Source organism: Lacerta agilis, chromosome 6 (genome assembly GCF_009819535.1).
Source record: "Lacerta agilis isolate rLacAgi1 chromosome 6, rLacAgi1.pri, whole genome shotgun sequence".
Taxonomy (NCBI): Eukaryota; Metazoa; Chordata; class Lepidosauria; order Squamata; family Lacertidae; genus Lacerta; species Lacerta agilis.
Window position 1 is genome coordinate 49,866,338 of NC_046317.1, and position 22,507 is coordinate 49,888,844.

A 22,507-nucleotide genomic window follows, 5' to 3' on the forward strand; every position below is an offset into this window, starting at 1 on the left:
GAGCCAGTGCAGGCAGGAAGCTGTTGCCGTCTTTGCTGCCCAGGTCACCCTTAAAGGGTGTTTGTGTTTCTTAGCTTGGATGCTGGAGGGTGCTGAGTGCATCTGATCGATCCATAATGTACCCACGCGCACACACACACACAGACTGGTGCAGTGGAAAAAGAGGTAAGTTAAGAACAGGCTTTGAGGGAGAGCAGGGGGGGGGGGGGATTTACCAAGGGAGATGGTGGGTGGGTGGAGAGAAAGAAGGAGAAGGGGAGGGGAAGGAGAGGAAGGAGGTGGAGGGTAGAAATGTGGGAGTAAAGTCCTACCTGGGATCGGTGCCAACTTCCTGCACAGGGCTGCAGACCCGCAGCTTTGAGCAACCCACCAGAGGCGACTTTTCTCTCTTGTCACGAATCCAAAAGGCAAGGAAGGCAACAGGAACAGGTACAACAGATGCAAAGCAGCCTTCTTTGCCAGGGTGCTGGTGGGTAAATCCTTCTCTCACCCCCCCTTCTCCCTCCCTCCTTTCTCCAATCCTTATTGCAGCTAGCTGTATATTTTCTGTTTTAAGGATCCTTTCAAGCAGGCTTGATAGAGGCTTTTTTGTTTTTCATGACTATATATCTATATAGAGATAGATATTGAGGGGTTGAATTCTCACGTCAGTTTCTCCTCTCCGTTTGGATTAACATGCAGAAGATGTGCCTGTCACTTTGCTTACTGTCAGTGCCTGTTCAGGGATGGGAGAGGGCTTTGTTCCGCGCTGCCTGGGAAGCTGTGCCAACTCTGACTTGGCAGCCGAGCCAGAGTGGGCAGGGAGGACGCAAAGAGAGAGAGCGAGAGAATGAGGCTTCCAAAGTGGGAAGTGGCTGTAGGCCCATTTCCGAACGAGGCAGCTATTCACTCTGCCCCCTTCTTCTTCTCCTTTCTCTGTCTCTTTCTAAGACTGGCACAGACAAAATGGAAAATGTGGGGGCCTGTCTGTTCTCCTCTGGCATGTCCCGGTGGGTTGGTTTTCTTTCTGTCTTTTCTTTTTCTCTCTCAAAACCATCCTCACCTGCCTCCGTTTTTGTTTTGTTTTTTTGTCTCTTAGCTCCATTTTTTAATCGGCAAATGAGGCATTTCACAAAAGCGAAAATGCTTCTTGCATAACTAAGATGATGTGGGGGGTGGGTGGGTCTTTTGTTTTTGTTTTCCCGCCCTCTATCTCTTTTTGGCTGGGCTAAAGAACTGTGCCGCCACCAGCATCCCGAGTTCAGGACAGTAGGAGCCAAGATTTATTTTACGTGCGTACATTGGGGAGACCGGGGAAAGCTTGCTGGGAAAGCAAGAGGGTGGTTTATGGTGCTGGTGTGCTGAGGTTGGGGTTTGTTTGTTTGTTTGTTTGTTCTTCATTTTGGAGGGTGTTCCCACAAAAAGCTGCAAAACTTTCCATGCACTAGCTCCTGAAAAGTCACTGGAGTGTTCGGCCAGGTTTTTTTTGTGGGTTATTTAATTTTTTATTTTTAAAACAGTATGTTTAAAGACCATGTTAATAATGGGAGACCGTCCCAGGGGCATGCTAACCAACGGTTCCAAGTTCTGGAATTCCTGCCAGTCTTCCTTTGTGCCAGCCTCTTGTCGGCCTTGGCGTCTCATTCGGATGAAGCCTGGCATGCAGGCACCGCCCATTTCTTGGCGCTGAGCTGCTATGAGAAGGAAAAGGGAACGCAGGGTGGGGGCTGTCTCACTCAAACTGGCCTTGCTCGGGGGGGGGGGGGGAGAAAACCATTCCTGATGATTGTCCAGATAATCGGAACTAAAGAGAGCGACTACCGAGCAACAAAACCTTTCTCCTCCATGGCACGTCTCTTTCGGGTACGAAATCAAATGTAGCTCTTTTAGAAATGTTTGAAAATGCCGTGTTTTTTTAAAAAATTATTTGTCCAAATGTTCTGGCGCGTGCTTACTGCTACATCCTCCTTTCCCTGCCGCAACCTTCCCGCTTTTCGTGGGGCTAAAACATACAAGGTTTTTCAAAAACAAAAAACAAAAATCAGACAAACTGATGGTGGGTTTTTTTCCCCCCTACTGCCCATAGATCAGGGCTCTTTTCTTTATTCTGGTTCTGAAAAAATACTTTGATTATGGGTACCGGGAAGAGGGGGGCTGGGTGATTGGGTTTCCCCCCCCCCTAGATTTTTGCCACACTACGCAGCAGAGAGGAAAGTGTTGAATCATGTCAGAACTGCAATTCAACATGGCAGCCTTAGCTGAGAAAGTATGGCATTACAATGTCGAAAGAAATGTCTTTCGTGGCAAGAAGTGTCTGTTTCTGAAGGCATGGAATTTGGCAGAGCTGGGTTGACCAAGAATTGGGGCATAAATATCCCCTTGGATTTTTTATATTTTTTTTCAGGGAGGGGGGTTTTATGTATAGCCTTCAAGAAGAAAAGTTCGGCCATGTTATTCCTCATCTTGGTATTTTGCAAAATGTTAACCATTTACGAGCTGTTCTGTGTCTACCATTTAGATACCGTTTTTTATATTTTTCTTTGTTTTGGCTTAGCTGGCATAGACTTTGGACTTGGGGAGGGCAGGAAGAGCAATTTGGTGCACGTTTGGTAGATTTCTGGCATCCTTCAGGGTTGAAGGATGACATCATTACTTGGTCTTTATTGGGAGAAATCTCGATGTAGCATGGAGGCAACTCGAAAGAGTAAAATGGGATGCTTTTCCACAGTGCCCACCTCACTTCATGTTTGAAGGTTTGTCCTTTCGTAGGGGTAGCTCCACCCTTCCGTTGCCACTGGTGTAAACTTTGATGGACTCCACCACAGCAAACAGAACCCCTCCTGACGTACACTGAAGGAATGGAGCTCAGGGGCTGTGCTTAGGGTCTGTAAATCTGGCCTCTTTATGTCAAGCTTAATTTAGGCCCCTGTTGTCTAAAACAAAAGAATATTGTTTCCCCAAGAGTAACAGATTCCTCTTACAGACAACTGCTTCCTTCTAAATGTTTTGTGATTAACAAAGCTCCCAAAATGGGGGACAAACCCTTGGAACAATAAACAGAAATTTCAGCACGGGCTTCTAAATGCTAGTGTTGAATGCAAAGGAACAAATGCTCTGTGACCCAGGAGTGCCGCAGCTAGAGCTCTCATTGAATGCCGGACATGACTTCTCAAACTCTCTGAAAACCGGGCCTTGTACAAAATCTTAGTTTCTCTAAATACCCTGCTCCCCGTTGCCAGAGAGAAAGAGAGATTTCCGACACTGAGGATAGACTTGTCCCCTTGCAAAAAAGGACTTACTACCTAGTCTGAAGAGAAATCCCACTTCATAACCTGTGGAACTATCTCCTCCTCTCTGGCTTGCCAGTAACTCATGTACAAGAAAATCACTGGTCCTCTGCACATAGCGTTTATAACCTAGTGGGTTGTGTTTAAGGACCCAGAATGAGGTGATTGAAAGTTAGGATGCTTAAAATTCTCTCTGTGTATTATTTGTTAGGATTTTTGGTTGTGTTTATTGCTTCAGAGTGCTTTTTTGAGCATGGAGTTAAATAAATCTGGATTGGGATATTGAGATCAAAATACTATATTTTGAAAACCTGTATTCCTGTTGCAGGAGCATAGCTTGCACGTTTGCTATGAACCCATAATTTTGGGCCTGGATTGCCTTTTGCTTCTCAGCAGAAGCAAGAGCTAGCTTGTATTTTGATGTCCTCAACTCTAAATTGGCCAGAGGATACAATGCACTACTCTTGCCATGATTAAGTGTTAACACAAGCCCACCTGTTCCAATGTAAATGTGATCTCACCAATAACAAACTTAGTTGGTCTCTAAGGTGCTACTGGAAGGATTTTTTAAATTTTGTTTTGACTACGGCAGACCAACACGGCTACCTACCTGTAACTGTTATTCAGCTGTTTGAATGTATATCCTGTCCTATCAAGTAGGCCAAGGGTAGCATGCAATAGTTTAAATCATCCCTTTCCAACTGGTACCCTCCATATGTTATGGTCTACAACTCACATCAGCCCCAGCTCCCTTACAATGCACACACCCATCTCAATGCCATCCAACTCTAACTCTCTTTAAGGCCTGGAGTGTACTTTTATGAAAGCTTTAGAATCATGCTGAAAAAATGTAAGTCATACTTAAAACAGTCTGTGTGGATGCATTAAAAATGCTGCATGGTGACCTTTACAGGCAAAAGTAATGAATGTGCACACAACAGCTGGAAGCAAGGTGCATGATGGGAATGCTCAGCATCACCAGGAAGGATAAATTCAAACATCTGTATCTCACTGAGTCATATTTTTTCAGTTACTCACCACTGAATATATTCCATAGTGGTGTACAAGACCATTCCAACTCTCCCCAGTAATCAGTCGGACTTTACAAGCACTCTCTTCAAATGCCCCCAAAGGCTCAAAGTTTTTCCACCTGTGCATTCAGTAGCAACACTATAAAAAAAGCCCATTTGATCAAATTGCTTGGTAATGATGGGGCAGGCTGATAGGAAGATCAGAGCAGCAAGATATCAACCCCATTTCTAGTTGGGAGTGGCTCAGAAGGAACAGGACCCAGTTCAAAATAGAAGAGTTCATATTTCGAGCTCCTTCGAAGTTTCGCACGATCTTTAATATTCATCTGTACAGATGTGACACCTTTGCTAAGTTTAAAACTTGGGTTGCATGTAATTTTCTGGAAGGTTTTGCATGCAGCTTAAAAACTGGGTCTAGCGACTGGCACCAGGCTTGCCAAGGTAGGGCAGGGATCTTGTTCATACTCCTCTGAAGTTGGCTGCTGTACATAGCACTTGGCTGTTGTCATTGCCACCTCCTTTTCCATCTTTCCCCAACACATTTCTCTCCATTGCCATTCCCCCCCCCTCTATTACTTCTAGGAAGAAATCACCATAGCTCCATAGATCAGTGGTTGGTGATTATATTCTCATTGACTACTTTCCTTTGAGTCCAATTTCCTGTATGGGAAGCAAAATTCAACATAGCTAACATCTTTGCTCCATTTTCTTCCCCATCTAGTCTTATGGCCACACGAAGCATCTCCATTGACTTCAGTGAACTTCTCCTAGAATTTCCTCTGTGATAAATGAATGCAGCATAGCCCACAAGACTGTAAAGCTTAATGCAGAACTATGCCATATCTTTATAAAGGCATGCTAGGCTAACATAAGCCCTTTTCCACCTTGTGACTATTGAGCAACATTGTTGCTGATGAACACCTTTTAGTTGGCAACATTAGTAGGTCCTTTCTTTTTCTACGCAGAAATCCATTTTGTGGGTCCATGAATTTATTACTACCAAATGTTGTTGTTGTTGTTGTTGTTGTTATATGCCACCCATCTAACTGGGTTACCCCAGCCACTCTGGGCAGATTCCAGCAAATTAAAACACAATACAACATATAACATTAAAAATTCCCCAAACTTCCCTGAAGAAATACAGACGTTTTATCCAGCAAAACCTCAAAGTTTCCATTTATTTTGTCTTTTGTCACACTTTCCAACAGGTGACATTTCAGCACCCTTAATGAACCACAGTTTGTGGGCTTCTTTGATTTAAATGTATGGTGTGATCTTAATGTACAAGCGTTATGATAGCACTCAAGCCATTTAGCCTGGTGGCGTACCCCTTTAATTTTTTGCGTGTGGAAATTTAACTTCAAAGTCTGCATTTCCTTCCACCCCAGAATGCACAATTTAGCATTTAGATGCCAAAAATGTGTATGTCTTGTTGTCACTGTACATCTAATTAACTTGGACTTCCTTTTTTACATAGATTATCCTCCACATGCACACCTTTACCAGATCTCCTTACACATCTGATGAGCTCCTGTCTTTAAAAGCTTGTGCCATAGCCAACCAGTTAATATCCAATATGCTGCTGCTCTTGTTGTCTTATTCCAGCTATACTCTGAGTACTCTAAGCTGTACATCAGGGGAGGAGGAGAACGCAGGTATGACCGGAGCATATTTGTGGGTATGTGCATTTGTTTCAGAATGGAAGAAAATGTGGGCTTGTTCGGTTCAATTCCCATTCATTCTGAAATCAACACAAAGAATGAATGGGTATACATGAGAGTCCCATTCATTCAATTTGCACCCATCTGTGCCACTTGGGGAAAGGGCTTACACCTCTCTCTCATGGTGGCAGCAGAGCCCCTTTGGGCTGCTGCCATTTCATTTACTCAAATGTCCCTGGTGTGTGATCCCAAAGCATTCTGTGGGGATAGCAACTGTCAGTGGGAGAAGCAAGTTTTTGGAGCAAAAATTGCCATCTTCTAGGAACATAGGAAGCTGCGTTACACCAAGTCATTAATCCATCTAGTTCAGTATTGTCTACAATGACTGGCAGTGGATCTTCAGAGTTTCAGGCAGGGGGTCTCTGGAGATGCCAGGGGTTGAACCTGGGATCTTCTGCTTGCAAGTCAGATGTTCTACCACTGAGCTACAGCTGTTATCCCAATAATGTCCCAGAGCAACGAAACACCCAGAGGATTCTGGGTAAATAAGAGTGCACTCACCCCTCCGGAAAAGCCTTAGAAATTATTATTATTATTATTATTATTATTATTATTATTATTATTATTATTTTAAAGGAAAACAATATAAGGAAAACAAACAGAACAATGAACCAAATGTGGGTGCAATGAATACATTATAAAAGATTGTGATTTCAACAAATGAAATAAAAGCATGGTTTAATAATATGAATGAAGTAAGAAAAAGGTTTTATTGCACACCACTAATTTTCAACTGTGAAGAGATCTTGCATTATTTCTGCACAATTTTGTTATTCTTTGCTCCACTCTAAATAAGTGTGGGCCTTCTTTTTAATCATAGGTGTGCAAAGCACCATCTCTTTAGCCTTTGGCATTGAGACAGGAAATTGTATAGCTGAAGCATCCTTGGCTGTGCTTAGCCAGCCTAGTCCTATTACTTCACATTAGCTGGGCATGAGTGCAAATATTGGCTTGAACCATCCACCACAACTAAAGTGCAATGCTATGCTGAGCAAGAGAAGCAGGGTTATCTGGTTCATTCTCATCTACCAGACAAATCTAGTACAATAAAATTAATTTGGTGTTTGTGTCAAGGACTGAGCACCTAGGATGCTCAAACTGTCTTTAGGATGCAGAGGAAGGAAGTTGTTAATTGTTCCTACACCTTCCAGTTCCTGCCCACCTAGCAGTTCGAAAGCACGTCAAAATGCAAGTAGATAAATAGGTACTGCTCCGGTGGGAAGGTAAACGCCGTTTCCATGCGCTGCTCTGGTTCGCTAGAAGCGGCTTAGTCATGCTGGCCACATGACCTGGAAGCTGTATGCCGGCTCCCTTGGCCTATAGAGTGATATGAGTGCCGCAACCCCAGAGTCATCCGTGACTGGACCTAATGGTCAGGGGTCCCTTTACCTTTACACCTTCCAGTGCTGTGAAACCCCTTTTGTGTACATCTTCAATGCCACATCAGGGGGCAACTGTTGGAACAAAGGAATCATAGCTTGTCATTGAGAGAAGAGGTAGGTTTCAGTACCATTCAAGACCACCTCTGTGCCAGACCCAGGATTCTTAAGCCCAGTTTAGAAATGTCAGCAATAAATTGGTAGATGACACCACTGGACCATTTGCTTCCCACATCTATTAATGAGATGGGGTAGCTATCTGCTGTAATGCTGAAATGGACTTGTGAATAGGGTGGAGGATAAATTTGGTTCAGGTCTTATTTGAAGCCAAATCTATCAAATATGCACTTTCCAAAACAATGCAAACAAAGAACACAGCTATCCTGAAAAATTCACACTTACCCAATTTTTGCTTTGCAGTTCAGTAACCAATGCTTAAATGCATATATTAGGGGTAGGTTGCGTAAAAATTAATATATTGGTTAAAATAACACAAAAATGCATTATATTGGAGAAAATTGCTTGCAAGAAATCTATATGTTAGTCAAAACTACATATAAAAATGTTTATTGGGGAAATTTGCACAAAAGTGCTGGTGAATTTTCATAAGAATTAAAAATATATATAATCAACCACAACATGTGGAGAACAGCATTTAAGATTGGAAAAATAAGAAAGTGAGATAACTAAAATTGGCAGATCATTCCATTCCTATTTGTGAACACAAGGGAGTCAGGCTGCGCATTAAAGACAATATGATGAGTGGAGTATTGTATGTAATGCATTATCTTCAGCCTGTACTTTTGTCACAAATATATTTAGCTTACCATCATTGTTTCACTGTATTTAATGTACCATATTATCACAAGGGTGCCCTGTCTTTTATTTGGTTTTTCATGTGCCCTTTGTGGCACAATTTAAAGTAAATGTGATAAACTGAATATTTCACTGGAGTACAAAGTGCTGGTTATGCGCTGAATCCCCATATCTTACCTTAAACTTGCCATAATAAGTAAGGATCAGGTCCTTGATTGAAAACCTCACTTATCAAAGCAGGTGGGAGCATTTCTACGTGGTTTATCTCACTGATGCTTGACTGTTCCCTTTTGTTTGTGCATCCTTATGTACATATTTATTTCTGCCTATTCCCATGTCTCTAATACTAACAGGTCTATGTAAACAGCCTCTTAAATCAACTGCTTTGGTTTCTCAAAATGTGCTTGGAAGAAGAGATACTATGACAAAGTTTGTCCTTCTCTCAAGCGACCATAATCTCCTCTCATGCCCTAGCTGGACTTCTAGTGTGCTGCCCATGTGGTCTATAACCCAAGTAGGGCCCTATCCTGTTAAGATTTTGATAATATTTCATTTCATTTCATTTCTGATATACCTAGAGGACTTGTTTAGTTTGAAATGATGCATAGATGTATATTTCCCATGTGCATTTATGTGGGGAAAGGAAATGGAGAGTGTTGCCTTGCAATCTGTCAATCTATCCCATGCTATGCAGTTCACACAGTTAAGGTTCACAAATTTAATATGTCCAAGATATATATACAGGAATGACTTACACATCATGATGCCCAGTCATGTCTTGCTTCTTTAACTGAGGTGTCTCGAATGGTCATTTATACCTGGGAGAAGTCTAGCTACAGAGGCCCTGCACCTCCAACTCCCTTTATTATCTTTTGAAATTTGCCCTTTTCCTTAAAGAGGAGTGGGCCACCTCTAGCTTCAATTGAAGGAAATGGAATTTGGGACGCAGTAAAGTCCTTGGAATCAGAGCAGCTGCTTTGTGATTTGGTTGTGTTATGCATGTGTTCTGCACAGAGAATAATAGTCGTTCCTAAAGTATGCAGCAAGCATGGCATTCTACCACTGATGCCCCACCTATGCCAGTCTTCAAACTAGGCCCACCATCCACCTGGTGGTTAATGTACTTGCAGCAGGAAAAAAATACTATTAAGTGTGCAGCTTACAGATTATTCTTTCGGTGGGAAATTGAAAATAGGAAGAGGCTCCACGGGGCATGTCCTGATCTAGTATATAACCTTTAGAGACTAACTGAATTAAACAAGACAGATATGCCTTGAATCTCTTTTTCCATGGTCTTCCTAATGTACCTGGCTGGGAACTAAGTTCCCTTCAGTGCTTTGTGTAGCTTTTACACAATGCCCTGCCCTGATCCTTGCTATTAACTGAACAGACTTTGGCTTATGAGGTTGGATTTCAGCAAATTTCCTTGGGATGTGCTGAGAAAGCAGTTCAGCTAATCGTCTCTTGACCGTTGCTTGTAAGGCTTGACTCACTGCTGTATGCTAGATGAACCCTATTAACTGATGCCACCAACTAAGTCTAACTGGTTTCCCCAAAAAAGAGACCAATATCACTTGATCGTCTCTGGAGAAGGGTGTGCGGCTGAATTATGAATCCCTGTCACCTGCCATCCCCCCGTTTATTTCTGCTTTGGCACATTCCATGGAGAGGTATTGTAGACTGTGTTCCCAGTCCCTTGCTTCCAGGGTAACATTTGAACCCACATTTGATCCCAAACATTTTCACTAGATATTTGGCCCTAGAGTGCCACCCTACCCCATTCTGCCAAGCACCAAGCTTTGAAACATTTCTAACTCTGGACCATTATATCTTATGTCTGGCATCTGGCCCTACGGAATAACTCTCACTAAGAGTTAATCTGTGCTCTGCTGTCACACCACTATGATAAAAAAAGGAGATTACTCCCAGAGCAAGCACCTCTTCATTTATAATAAATCTGCCATTAACTATACAAGGATGTCTCTGGCCTTAGCAGCAGAAGTAAATAACTAAATAAATAATACAGCTAAATAAGGTGGTTTGAAAGAACTGCCTTCCAGAGAACTAACAGAACATGCCTTCATTTTTGCATTTGATAAAAGCATCATGTGAAATATTGCAAATGTTGCTACACTATTCTCAAATTACTGTCAAAGCATTCTTATCAGCTCTAATGGCATGCCAAACAATAAAAGGGTCATCACCAGTCCATTTATGAGATTGCTATGTGGTTTGTTCCTTCCTATAAACATTTTAAATATGTCCACTTGTTCATTAACATAACCTGCTATACAGCCTGTCTTTGTTTCACTATTGTTGGCAAAAGCTCCCACAGCTTTCAATATTTTGCCAGCAAAATCCAGGCTATACATTTCTCACCAAAACTGTATGCTTTTTCATGACATATAGCTCCAGCCCTGATGGTAACTTATATACAACAATATCTTTAGTTTTTAAAACAATATTTGTCCAAAAATCCACCGCTTATTTGAAGTTCAACTGGATATGCATAAAATATAGATCTGTGTGATTTCACTTCCAATTTCTACCAAATGATTTTAGTTTTCAATAGTCTGTAATACCTTTAACATAACAGAGAGCAAACATTTTTTATCTGAGTTTGCATTCAGTTATATCACAGCCTTTTCTTACAGATATATATTCAGTGAGCATTCAGAATTGCAACTTGTAGGCCTTTTCCTATCTGAAAGCAGTCAAATTCCAAGAAGGAGATCAGCATGTAGAAGGATCTTCCATATGTGGATATATTTCTTTGGATTGTGAACCAGATGCATAAATTGGATGTGCAGCTAGATGCAGATGCCGTCAACCTACATTACACGGGTTTCAACGGGAAGCACATCTTCCTTTTTTTTTTTTTTATAAGATTTTATTGTTTTCTATTAAGACAAAGGGAAAACATAACATAAACAACAACATTCACAATATAAAAATACAAAATACCATACATAAACACAGCACAAAAACATAATCAAACAATCACAATAAAAAGAAACATATACAAACCTTTAAACTAACATTTATCCTCTTACTTTTCTTGTTACTATCTTCTCTATTTTGAGGGACTTCCCCCATTCCCTCCACTGTCTTCAAAATCATATATATCTTCAAGGTAGCTTTGTATCTTGTTCTATTCACATTAACTCAATTTTTAATACACTTTACTTTGCTTAATCATATCTTAACTTTAACACCAAATCTTAACACAATTCCTAACAATTAAATTTTTCACACAAAAATATCTTACCAACAATTTTATCTAACATATATCTACTAAAGCCGCTATTCTATTTAATTCTGCTCAAATATTCAATTTTACTGTTTTGACTAAATAATCCTTAAATTTCTTCCAATCCCTTGACACCTTCTCCTCCCTCTGGTCCCGGATTCTGGCGGTCAGCTCTGCGAGTTCCATATATTCCATCATCTTCATCTGCCATTCTTCCACCGTTGGTATCTCTTCGCCTTTCCATGTTCTTGCCAATAAGATTCTAGCTGCTGTTGTGGCATACATAAAAAACACTCTATCCTGACTGGGTATCTCTTCATTGGTTATGCTCAGGAGAAATGCCTCTGGTTTCTTACAAAAGGTAACCTTCATTACCTTCTTGAGTTCATTATAAATCTTATCCCAGAAAGCATTTACCGCTGGGCACAACCACCACATATGAAAAAAGGTACCTTTCGCATGTTTACATTTCCAACATACATCTGACATTTTGGTATTCATCCTGGCTATCTTAACTGGTGTCAAATACCATCTATAAACCATTTTCATTATGTTTTCTCTTAAACTATGACAAGCAGTAAATTTAAAACCTTTCTGCCACAATCCCTCCCAGTCATCCATCATAATATTGTGTCCTATATCTTTCGCCCAATTTATCATTGACGATTTAACCAATTCATCTTTCGTATGCCACTCTAGCAAAAGATTATACATTTTGGAAAGGTTTTTAAAGTTCGATTCTATCAGTTCTGTTTCCAGTTTTGATTTTTCTACTTGAAAACCAACTTTTTTGTCCATTTTGAATGTTTCATATACCTGATGATAATGCAGCCAGTCGGGGACCTGACTTTTCACTTGATCGTAGCTTTTTAGCTTAAAAGAGTCCCCTTCCTGCTGCAATATGTCCATATATCTTAACCAGTTTGCAGACATGTTCGGTCTCTTGTAGGCCTTGGCCTCCACTGGAGAGATCCATCTAGGGGTCTTTCTCTCTAACAAGTCTTTATATCTAGACCAAACCTGGTATAAGGATTTTCTAACTATATGAGACTTAAAAGTTCTGTGGATCTTAGCCTTGTCATACCAAAGGTATGCATGCCAACCGAACATATTATCATACCCTTCCAAGTCCAATACATCAACATTCTCTAGTTTAAACCAGTCCTTTAACCAGCAAAAGGCCGCTGCTTCGAAGTAAAGTCTTAAGTCCGGCAGGGCAAAGCCTCCTCTCTCTTTAGAGTCTGTTAAGATCTTAAACTTAATTCTTGGCTTTTTGCCCTGCCATATGAACTTTGATAAGTCCTTTTGCCATTTCTTAAAGCAATCCAGTTTGTCCAAAATTGGTATGGCTTGGAATAAAAACAGCATCCTTGGTAGGACATTCATTTTTATCACGGCAATTCTTCCCATTAACGACAGTTTCAATCTTGTCCATATTTCCATGTCTTTCTTTATTTCCATCCACAGTTTTTCGTAATTGTCCTTATACAGGTTCAAATTCTTGGTTGTGAGGTTGATACCTAGATATTTTACTGTTTTGACAAAATTGAGGCCAGTGCCTTCCTGTATTCTTTGAATTTGTTCTGCACTCATATTTTTTCCTAAAACTTTGGTTTTCTGCTTGTTTAACTTGAAACCAGCTACAAGTCCAAATTGTTCGATTATTCCCAAAGCTCTGGGGACACTGCTTTCCGGTTCTTGCAGGGATAACATCAAATCGTCTGCGAAGGCGCGTAGTTTGTATTCCTTCTCTCCCACACGAATTCCTTTTATCTGTTTGTCCTTTCGTATCATATTTAGGAGGACTTCCAGGACCGTAATGAAAAGTAAAGGGGAGATAGGGCACCCTTGTCTTGTTCCCTTTTCAACTTCAAACTCCTCCGATATCACACTGTTTACTATTACTTTAGCTCTTTGCTCTGTATAGATGGCATTAATGCCATTCAAAAATTTTTGACCAACTCCCATCCTTTCCAAATTCTTTTTCATAAATGTCCAAGAGACTTTATCAAATGCTTTCTCTGCGTCAACAAACAATAGTGCCGCATCTGTATTTATGTTTCTCTCCAGTTTTTCTAAGATGTCCACAATAATTCTCGTATTATTACTAATTTGTCTTCCTGGCAAGAAACCTGCTTGGTCTCTATGTATATAGTCTTTCAACACTCTTTTCAGCCTTGTAGCCAATATATTTGCAAAAATTTTATAATCCACATTCAAAAGGGATATTGGGCGATAGTTTTTCATTTGAGTCTTATCAGTATCTGGTTTTGGAATCAGTGTGATAAAGGCTTCCTTCCACGTCTCTGGTGCCCTATCTCCTTCTAGTATCTTGTTGCATACTTCTCTTAGTGGCTGCGATAGCCAGTCTTTCAATGTCTTATAATATTTTGCTGTTAGTCCGTCCGGTCCTGGAGCCTTCCCCAATTGCATGTTATTTATTGCATCTTCTATCTCCTGTGTCGTTATTGGGTGGTTGAGAATAACTAGTTTTTCCTCTGGGACCTTTTGCAATCCATTCTTTTCCAGAAATCGGTCAATTTCTGCTTCATCTATCTTCTCCTCCTTGTACAGTTGCTTGTAAAATCTTTGAAAACACCATCTGATTTCCTCAGGTTTCTCCACGTTTTTTCCGTTTACTACCAAGGTATTGATGACATTTACCTTTTGTCTTTTCTTCAATTGCCAAGCTAGTAATTTTCCACATTTATTAGCCGATTCAAATGTTCTTTGCTTCATCATTTTCACTTTCCATTCGATGTCCTGATTCATTATATTAGCATATTGGGATTGCAAGTATTTGATTTCTTTTTGGATTTTGACACATCTGGGATGTCCTCTTAATTCTTTTTCCTTTTCTTTGATTGATTTCAACAATCTCTCCATCTCTGCATTTTGGTGTCTCTTCTTTTTTGCTTTTTCACTAATGAGAAATCCTCTCATTACAGCTTTACTTGCATCCCAAGCAATTCTTTTCTCCACTTCGGAGCTCCAATTTATCTGAAAATATTCTTTCATCTTTTTCACCGCTCTTTCCACTAGCTTGGTGTCTCTCATCAAAGCGTCATCCATTCTCCATCTAAAAGAGTCCTTGGAAATCATTTTTAAATTTAACTGTACAGGGTTATGGTCTGAAAGAGTTTTAGGGCCAATTTCTGCCTTTTGTATTTTTGGAGCCAATTCATTCGAAATCCAAATATAATCTATCCTCGACCATGACTGCTGAGGTTCGCTGAAGTATGTTGCCTCTGTATCTGTGGGATTTTTTAATCTCCAAGAGTCCACCAAATTCAGATTGTCCACCATTTCAAAAAAAGTCTTTGGGAGTTTCCCATCGTTCGTTAATTTAGTTCTTTGAGATCTGTCCATTAATGTGGAAACTGCACCATTAAAATCTCCAAGGCAAACTAATTTATAATCCAAATAATCCAACAGCAAATCATGTATTTTCTTATAAAAAATTGACTTTCCATCATTTGGTGCATAGAGTCCCAGAATCAAGAATTTTTCGCCTTGTATGTTAATTTCAATTGCGATGTATCTCCCTTCTTCATCTTTAAAAAGCTGTCTTGGGCTATATTTCTCCTTTGCGTATATCACTACTCCTCTCTTCTTGGCCTTATCCGATGATATAAACTCTTGGCCTAGTTTTTTGTTCTGTAGTAATCTTCTGTGACGTCGGGCTATGTGGGTTTCCTGTAAGCATATTATATCCAAATTCTTCTTTTCTATGCTGTAGAACACTCTGCGTCTCTTTGGTCTCTGATTCAATCCCCGGACATTCCATGTCATTAACTTGAGCGCCATTTTCCTTTCTCTAGTCTTCTCCTCCAGTTGCTTCTCCTTTCTTGTCTTCCTCTGGATCCTTGCCTGGGCTGGGTAGGCTTGGTGGTGGTCCCGGCGGTGGTGGAAATACCTCTGGAAACCTGTAGAATTGTGCTGGGTCAAGTGGTGTGCCTTTAAATTGTTCCAGGTGCTTGTCCAAAAACTTCTGCTTCTCCGCCAGGGACCTTATTCTTATCTTTTTTCCTTCAAACGTAAATGCCAGGCCTTCTGGAAATTCCCAACTGAAGGGGATTTTCCTTTTTCTAAGCTCAGTTGCCAAATCGTTGTAGGGAACTCTTTTGTCAAGGAAAAATCTGGGGATATCCTTATAAAAAATTACTTTATTCTGCTCAACCACCAGGTTGTTTCTATAATGCAAGTCCAGAAAATAGTCTCTGTCGTGTCGATCGTGTAGCACAATCAAACAGTCACTGACTGTTTTGCTACTTTTCTTTCCTCTGGAGCCTCTTGGACCAAATCTGAAGGCCTTCACTATGCGCGCTGAGACGTTGATTTCTTCTATCTCCCAAAATCCTGAGAATAACTTCACTATGTAGTCTTTTAGGTCTTCCCCTTCCAATTCTGGAAGATTTCTTAGGCGGATGTTGCCCTCTCTTTGATGTAGTTGCAGAAACGCGAGAGACTCTTCAACCGACCTCTGTCGTGATCCAATACTCTCTATCTGTTCCAAATCTAAATTATCCAATTTTTCCTCCACCTTTTTTATTTTTTCCTTGACCACTTTAATTTCCTCTGAGTCCTTTTTCAAGGTGGTCACCTCTTGCCCAATCCTATTAATCTCTTCTCTGTTCTTCCTTACGTTCTCCTCAATTTGTCCAATGGATTTTTCTAGGGTCTGCGTAGAATTTTTAATGTCAGCTTTTATATCAGCTTGTAATTTTTCTATTGCTGAATTCACTGCTGTATTTCCTGATGAAACTTGATCTTGTGTTTGCTTCAACCCGTCAGTCACGCTTTTCAATCCTGCTGCAATTTCTGCAACACTAACAACTAATTTCTCCATTTGTTCCTGTAGAGTTAGGGAAACAGAGCCTTTTCTTTTTTCAGAGCCAGTTCCTTTAGATCTAGTTTCCATTCCCTGTGGGCTCTGCAGCTGTAATCTCAAGGTCACTCCAGTTTCTGTAGTAACAATCTCAGACATTCACAGCAGAAGGCCAACAGTCCCAAAAGTAAACACCAGGTGGCCAGCAGCTCAGTCCTGAGAACAAAGAGGCTGCTGAGCCAGGAGCCCACACCAGTCCCGAAAATCCAACTTTTAGGCAAAGGGTTTTAATTTTCCAAAATATAAGTTCCTTAAAGCCAAGAAGGGCCCATTTTCATGTAGCCCAAGTCAGTCACAGTTCCTAACTTGCAGTTACCACCAAAGTCCACAAAGTAACTTGTATCTGGTTACAAAAAAGTCAGAATGTCTCCACTGGTAAACAGTCACTGAAACACCAACAAAGGAAAAAAAAATGGCAACAATGTATCACAGCCCGCTACTGACCCGGAATCCTAATCCAGAGGGTGAGGGGCATCTTCTTTTGCCATATCAACTGTTTTTAAGTCTTTAAACATCCTTTAAACAACTTTTAATCAACTTTTAAAAAGTTCGCAAAACTTTTCCGTTAGTCGCGGCTTTGATCTTTTAGCGCTACCAAGCTCGCGCAAACAGTTTAAAGGGAACAGGCTTCCTTTTGCAGTTCCTCTGCAAGCAGTGCTCTTAAAACTTGTAAAAATAATCCAATTCTTTAACTTACAGAGTTTCTTTGGAAGTTTCTATGCAGGAAGTGCCGGGTGCTCGAGTCTGGCGGGATCGCTGCTTTGATCCTCCGCAGGCAGACGCTTCTTCAGTCCCGTGCCGGCGCTCCGCTCGCCCGATTTTCCCCCTTACGAGGGTCAATCGGGAACGGAGACGGCACGTCTGGGACCCACGAAGCTCAGGTCCACGGGACGCTCTTCCCGTGGCTTTAAGGGACCCGTGGCGCAGGCACAGAAGTCCCTAAAGCCTGGCGGAGGACGGAGCCGTCGGACTCCCGTCCGCCATTGACCGGCACCTAACCGGAAGTCGGGAAGCACATCTTCCTTCCATACTCTGGTGCAACTAGTCTTGTGTAACAATGTGACTAGAACTGCAGAGGAATAAGGATTCTTTGGCTCAATTCCCATTAGTATTTCATATATCTTGGATGAGAAATAGCCTCTCAGATACCTTATGAGGTCAAAATTTCTATTAATTCCATTATTTAGCCTATAATTTGCAAATATTGGCAACAAACAAGAATGGTTCTGAATTTTGCCCTTCAGTTCATTGTAAATTACAATATTGAGCTCTTCTAGGGGAACTATAAGCTGTTCATGAAACATCTTTCTCCTTGTCAGTTCTTCTTCATTCTTTTTCTGTTGTGATGGAAAATCACGTCTTACGCAATCATCAGAACTTGGTTATTGGCTTCTTTCACGAATATTTCTGAAGGATTCCTTAGCCATAACAACATAGGCTTTATATTGATTACCACCTTCATACTGATCTCTACGCCTTCCTTCCTGGTTCTCAAGACTCTCCAAAGGCAACACCCTTCACATCCTTCTTGAATGCTTTTGCCTGGCTGGAATGTGTCCTTGAACTTTGACAACACCTCTTGCTAGTCTGGATGGAGGATGGAGAAATGTGGAAGTGGGAGGGAGTGTCTGTAGAACCTCTGACGGTTGTGTGGCTGGAATGTAGTCTATTGTACAAAGATAAGAGTCCCATCCATTGCCCTGCCCACTCTGGACCCATTCACTGCAGGCCCACTACCCTTTGAAAGTTGCCCACGAGGGAATGCAATCCTCAGGATAAAAAAGGCTTCTAATTCTGCCCCATGATCTGGATTTGGAGTGGACAATTAGAGGACTTAACACGCACAGTGGCAATTATATTCTATATAAAGCTTTGAGCTTTTTCAGATAGCTGGTTTGTCTGGTGATGCTAGTAGTAAAATGTAGTGGGAATGAAACATTTCATGGAAAGGGTCCTAACTAAGCTTGAGAGGTTGGCACTGTCCTCACTGGTTTTGTTCCATCTCACTGATCTTATCCATCCATTTGGGCGTAATGAGATCAGCATGGGGAATTCAACAGTAGGGATTATAACTCTCTACATTGAAACTCCTTTCAATATTATTATAGAATTGTAGATACTTTGAATGGCATGCTGAAGACCGTAGCACCAGAATATGCTAGCAGTTAAGATATGGTGTTCACATTCAAGCTACAATTCAGTTATGGTCAACTATTAATTACTACTGCTACAGGTATTGATGAAAGATGATGTGGTCCTAAAAAGAAACTGCATTTTCCCTTGCAAGCCCTCTTCCAGGTGGCATGAGGAGCCATCTAGAATCAGTGCTGTCCATCTGGCCAAAGATCTTCTGCTGAGGGAACCCTAACTGTGCTTTTATTGAAATATTTGCGGAGCTTCCCACTGGTCAGGAAAGTTTGACACTGCCAGGTGGTTTCCATTACCCTGCTTTCTTCCCATTGGGAATTTTCCTGAATAATTCCTGCCCTCCCCCCGTGTGTCCCTTTTTGGCTAAGATGTATAAGCTGAGTCATGTTTCTACTTGTGCCAGGAGTAGGCTAGTCCTAGGAAAGGCGTGTTTCTCCTTTAAGATCAGCAGATTCAAACTTCAGGAGCAATAGCATGTTAGAAGCCTCAGAAGCTGGTCTTTTTAGGCTTAGGTCTTCTGTTCAAATAGCAGGAAAGGAAGGTGTGTCTCTGTGGAGCTTTGATGTTCCCTGTTTTTTAAACTCAAAACACACACTCATATCCTGGCCTCCCTCTCCTCTCCTCTCCCCTCCCTTTCGTTTTTTTGTCTCCCTCTTTTGAGGCATGCAAAATGGCTGCCGCCTGGCCAACGTATCTTCCGTCAGGAAGGGGAAGCGAAGAGGCTGGGACGTGGCTCTCTGGCTATCTTCGGCCATGTTAGGACCTAGCTCTCTCATCTCTGCATGGCACCATCTGTAACAAAACCGAGAAAGCCAGTTTGGAATAAAACCAGAGTTGGAGGCACATGTGGGTAGTTTTGGCGTGTGCCGAGTGTTGCAAATAGGCTGGGTTGCCAAAATGAGCTATTGTGTTATCGGTGTAACAGTACTCGGTACAGCCAGGAATGTGTGACTGTGCCTAGAACCAGCTGGAAAGGTTTGTTCACAGTATGAAAGGGAAACGGTCAGTCTTGTATGTTTCTTGTATCAGTTGTTGTTATGTGCTAGGATTGTAAAATATGTGGTTGGGCAATGTACTTATCTATTCTACAGGGTAGGGTTTAACTTATTTCATTTCTTGTATTTCATTTCTGAAAATGGAATTCAGTATTTTTTGGGGGGTGCTGATGGTTGTTCTATTGTTGGTCTGTATCTATCAATTTATCTATATCTACTCTTTCTCAAAAATGTTGTTATTATTATTTATTTATTTTAAAGCACTGTGGTGGTTTCTCAGGACCCATGATTTCTTGGTTGTTTATAGGAAAAGTAGAGCTAGCAACGTAAGGAAAAAAATCTTGTAGAAATAGGTGTGTGTGCCGAAATAAATTGTTGGAATCCATGACGTGTCATGAGAGGAGAATCTGAAGAAGAGTTGGAAAGACTTTGGTCTCATTTTGAAGCATCTCTCTACAATTCCATGCAGAGAGTCTGTTAGTTGAGTCTGTTAAGGAATGTATATCTGTTCAATAGTAGCAAAGAGCAGGTACTAGAGAAGAAAGTGGTCCATGACTATTTTATGAATGCCTACTATAAAGGTTTTAAACTTTAAAGGACTGGATAACTTGAGACTAGCAGAAGCAATGTATTTATATCTATATGTTTCCATCTATCTATCTACAGTATATAATTTCCCTCTCTTTAAGCAAATTTAAAAGATCACAATGGATTCGTAAAAAAATGGCAATAACTACAATTCTGTTATTAGACAGTCGTTTTTGAAATGCTTAACAGTGAATAGAGAAAATGCCTTTCCCCTTTTATATATGGACAATGAATTTCTAAACAATAGATGAGTAACTACAAACATGGCAGGAAATAGACTAGAACAGTCCTCCTCAGCCTGGTTCCCTCCAGAAGTTTTGGACTACAACTCCCATTACCCTATGGCTGTTCTGGCTGGGATTGATGGGAATTGTAGTCCGAAATATATGGAGGTTGGGAAAAGTTGGAGTCGTAGATAACAGTCACAGTACAATATGGTTTTCCATATAAGAGCAGCTTTGAATTATGAGGTGCAGGTACACAGTGCATGCTTAACAAAAAGTACCGTTGCTCAACTTTTCAGTTTGCCAGAAATATTCCAAAATGTGATACAATGTATACAAAGTTACTTTATGAGCTACTCTTTCAATCAAGATTGCCAGTTGTAGTTTAAAAAGAGTGTGTGTGTGTGTGTGTGTGTATCACTATATCACTATATAGTATCTAGCATGCTGAAAACATATTAGTGCCATGAAGTTACATTCTAAAGACTCTCTTGAAAGGGAAACTACTTAATAAAGTAAATTATGGATGATATGTGGTATATAGAGTGGATCTAATTTGCAGCTATGATGTGTGTTGTGTTTACATTTGTAAATATTTTGTACATGACTGATGAAGAGTTAGCAAAAATCATAAGCACGATGCAGGAACAGTTAAAGTGATATGGAAATTTGTAATCATAGTGAAAACCGTTGAAGGTAATAAAGGAAGTTGTGACAATATATTTAGAGCTGCAGACCTATAACCAGGGCCGGATTTAGGTTTGATGAGGCCCTAAGCTACTGAAAGTAATGGGACCCTTTATATGTTCAGCTGTCCTTTGTCAACAACAAATCGTTGCTTTTTTTGTGTTGAATATATACTATATGGTAATTTATGGACCTAATAGGTATCTAAAGCCATTTGCACGTAACAAAATATGTATTTTATAAAAGTAATTGTTGAACTGAAATATAATTAAGAAGAAGTATATTAATAGTGAAATACAATTAAGAAGTATATTAATAGTGAAATAATTATTAAGCTCTTACTGTATGTAGGCTTTATTTTATTTGTTTTTTATCTTATATTTTGGAAATGTACATCCAGGTTTTTTCACTTTAATTTTTTAGAGGGCCCCCAAGAGAGTGGGGCCCTAAGCTATAGCTTGTTTAGCTTATACCTAAATCCAACACTGCCTATAACCACTTATCTGAAGCAAGCAGCATTAAACTGAATAGACACATACAGGATTTCACTGTAAATCAGTAAACTCAACTGCTATATTTCTTAATACAGTGATTGTTTCTGATATGAGTCATTTTTACAAACGTCACATTAATCTCCAATTTGAATTACAGCTGAAGCAAAAGAAGGGGGAATTTCTCACTTGTGCTGTTTCTATTTTTAAAACATAGCATGAGTTGCATAGTTTGTCTAAAGAATTGAGGTGTCAAGCCATTGAATAATCTGTTGAGCTGCTTGCAGAGTTAGGAAAATATTTTCCCTCCCAGAAGTGTGAATGGCAACGGGCCATTCTAAGGGAATTTCCAAGTTTCATTTATTAGTGCAATATGGATTGTAGCCAACTAAAGTTTACTAAGAGTAGATCCATTGAAATTAATGAAGTTGGCCATGCTCATTAATTTCAGTGGGTCTGCTCTGAGCAGGACCAGCCTCGGTTTCAACTCTACAGGTATATGTGCAATCGTTACCTGCTTATTGTTGTGAACCAGAAGTCTTCCCTCCTGGTAGTGCTTCTGTTGCAGTGATACTGGGTGGTATCAAATTCGGAGATGGCCTGTTGAATTAAATGGGCTTAAGTCAGTCTTATAACTAACTTGTCCACTGATTTCAATGGATCTGCTCTGAGTAAGATGTCACTCATTGCATTTTCCCGGATTGCAAAAGTTTGTTGCTGGGGAACTGCTGTTCTTCCCCTGACGCTATCCTCATTTCTCATGCTATTGCCATATGGAATGTGCCTGTGGCATCACTGGCGCTGAGTGAAATGAATGAGAACCTTAGCATGTTGCGCACTTCCTATAAAGGCTTGGTTTAGTTTAATTCAATATGTATCTCCTTCTAGCCCAGGAATACTCATGAAGCCTTTCTAAAAGTGGAAGATGGACACCCATATAGGAAGACCACCCCTTCTGCTTCAAAAATGCTATTAAGGCAGCTGATAACCATGTTAAATAAATGCATGCAAGCAAGCAAACAC

At 40.6% G+C, this 22,507-nt stretch overlaps 1 long non-coding RNA gene across 1 annotated transcript in view; it reads left to right on the forward strand.

Annotated features, from left to right (window-relative positions):
* Nucleotides 1-368: 368 nt before the first annotated feature.
* The window catches only part of LOC117048572, a 31,079-nt gene continuing 8,940 nt past the window's right edge, over nucleotides 369-22,507 (forward strand). Inside the window, exon 1 of the long non-coding RNA XR_004426855.1 lies at nucleotides 369-469. This is a non-coding gene — a long non-coding RNA (uncharacterized LOC117048572). The remainder of the gene's footprint in view (nucleotides 470-22,507) is intronic.